The sequence below is a fragment of the Tiliqua scincoides genome, chromosome 9, assembly GCF_035046505.1.
Source record: "Tiliqua scincoides isolate rTilSci1 chromosome 9, rTilSci1.hap2, whole genome shotgun sequence".
Lineage (NCBI taxonomy): Eukaryota > Metazoa > Chordata > Lepidosauria > Squamata > Scincidae > Tiliqua > Tiliqua scincoides.
This window is the reverse complement of record NC_089829.1, coordinates 3,391,277-3,393,250: the sequence shown is the minus strand read 5'-3', so window position 1 is coordinate 3,393,250 and position 1,974 is coordinate 3,391,277.

The following is a 1,974-nucleotide window of genomic DNA, read 5'->3' as shown; positions in this document are numbered from 1 at the left end:
CTGCTCCTTCAGATGCCTCCTGTGGGAGAAGCGTTCTCCAGAACGTCCTTAATCCCAAAGTGAATGTCCCTGTCTCCTACCCAGAGAGGGTACTGTTCTAGTACATCCCACGCTAAGGAATGCACCCTTCCTCCCCTGGAGAAAAGACAAGTTCCTAACATTTTCAGGTCTTGTTCTCTGTGGAGGAAGGGGCATCCTGCCCACCTCCTGAATGTGGGATGGTATTTTTGAGTTGATGGGACTGTCCCCTCGATTCCCTCTCCTTTTCTATGGACCATTTGCAGGGCCTCTGAGAGAAATTTTATCAGGGGGTGCAAAGTTTCTTTTGGGCCTCTTCCCAATGAGGGAGGGGGTGAAACAGAGTGGGGGGGTGGCAATGGGGGCAAAACAGGCAGGGGGAAAGTGGCAACAGCCAGAATTGTCTTTGAAGCCCAGTTCTACCAGTCTTCGCAATGCAGAGCTCAGGTCTACCTGCCTGCCCGGCATTGGCAGCTAGATACAGTAATACAGAAAACCAAACACACTCCTAAGTCTCTCCAAAATCTTTCAAATATAGAAAATAATTGCAGGGGTTTAGTAGCATTGTATTTAGGCTCACACTAGAATAGAAAGTGTCCTGCTTGCACCAAAACGGACTTCTGCAGCAGCTGCAGTCCCACAGCTATGTCACTAAGCTCCTATATACTCTTTCATGGTAAGCAGATCCACAAGCCAAAGAGCTACTGTAGCAGGTCGGTTTCCTCCCAGATGTGACACTGTTAAGGAATGTATGCATTCCTGCGTCTGGTGTGCATGGCTTGTGACAGTAGTCACTGCCATGTGCCTACGGTATTTGTCCCCAGCATCCCATGCGGGCAGTGAGTCTAGGTGATATTGGGAAATGTAAGATCCCAGGAAATTTCTGGATCCCCTCCTTGGGCTCCTGGGCCCCCTTTCTGACCCTGGGCCCAGGTACAAAATACCCCCTTTACCCCCCTTCTCCTAGGCCCTGACCATTTGTCCTACTTGACTCGAAGCTCTCCCTAGTTTCTACTTCTGACTGTGCCTGGACATTTATTTTCCTATCTGAAGTTACTGCGGATTGGTTCTCATACCATCTGGGACACGAGAATGCTCTGTGCAGAGGAGGTCATGTGCCTTGATTAGACCCTGCCTCCTAGCAAACCCTTGCTAAGGAATGCAACCTTTCTCCACGGAGAACAAGACTCCTTAGGTAAGAAACATGTCTTTTATCAGATCTTTTATTCTCCAAACTCCCTGGCAAGGAGCCACCAGAGTCTTTCGCACAAGGGGAAGTGTATTGTCTCGATCTCAAAAGCAGAAGAGTCCTTTTCTAAGGCACCCTGAAGAAGAGATGGGCAAGTGGCCCATGCAGGTGGACTTGCCCATGATTCGCTTTTGAGTTCTGACAATGTGCTCTTGGGCTGCCATGACTTGCCACCCCCAGAGTGGATATTGGCAGAGGAGACAAAGACATCAGCAATGAGGCAGCTTTGATTTTTGGAGAATCAAAAGCAGAGGTGGGCGACAGCTTTTTGTGCTTCAGTTTTCATGTGTGTGCATGGAGTGTGTGCATGGAGGGCATTTTCTCAGCCATTCGACTGTCTTGAAATGCTTTGAGAAAATCTGGAGCTGGCTTGCTGTCTGCAGGGTAGCTCCATGGTGGAGCAGTTGCTGTGCATGCAGTAAGTCCTAGTGTTTGGCAACTCCAGGGAAAGATCCCTGTTCAAATGCTGGAATTGATGAGCAAATTTCTCATGACACCTGAGAGATAGGAATGGAAACGCCTATCTGTGTTCTATCTGTGAAACTCCTCTCTCCTCTCTCCTACACTCTGCAGAGACAGTGTACTTCTGTCTGGGGGAAGCAGCAGAGGAGGGTTGCTGGTTTCATGCCCTGCTTGTGGACTTCTTGTTGGCTCATCTGGAATGCTTGATTTGATGGGCATCTCCCTTGTTCTTAACCAGGCTTGCC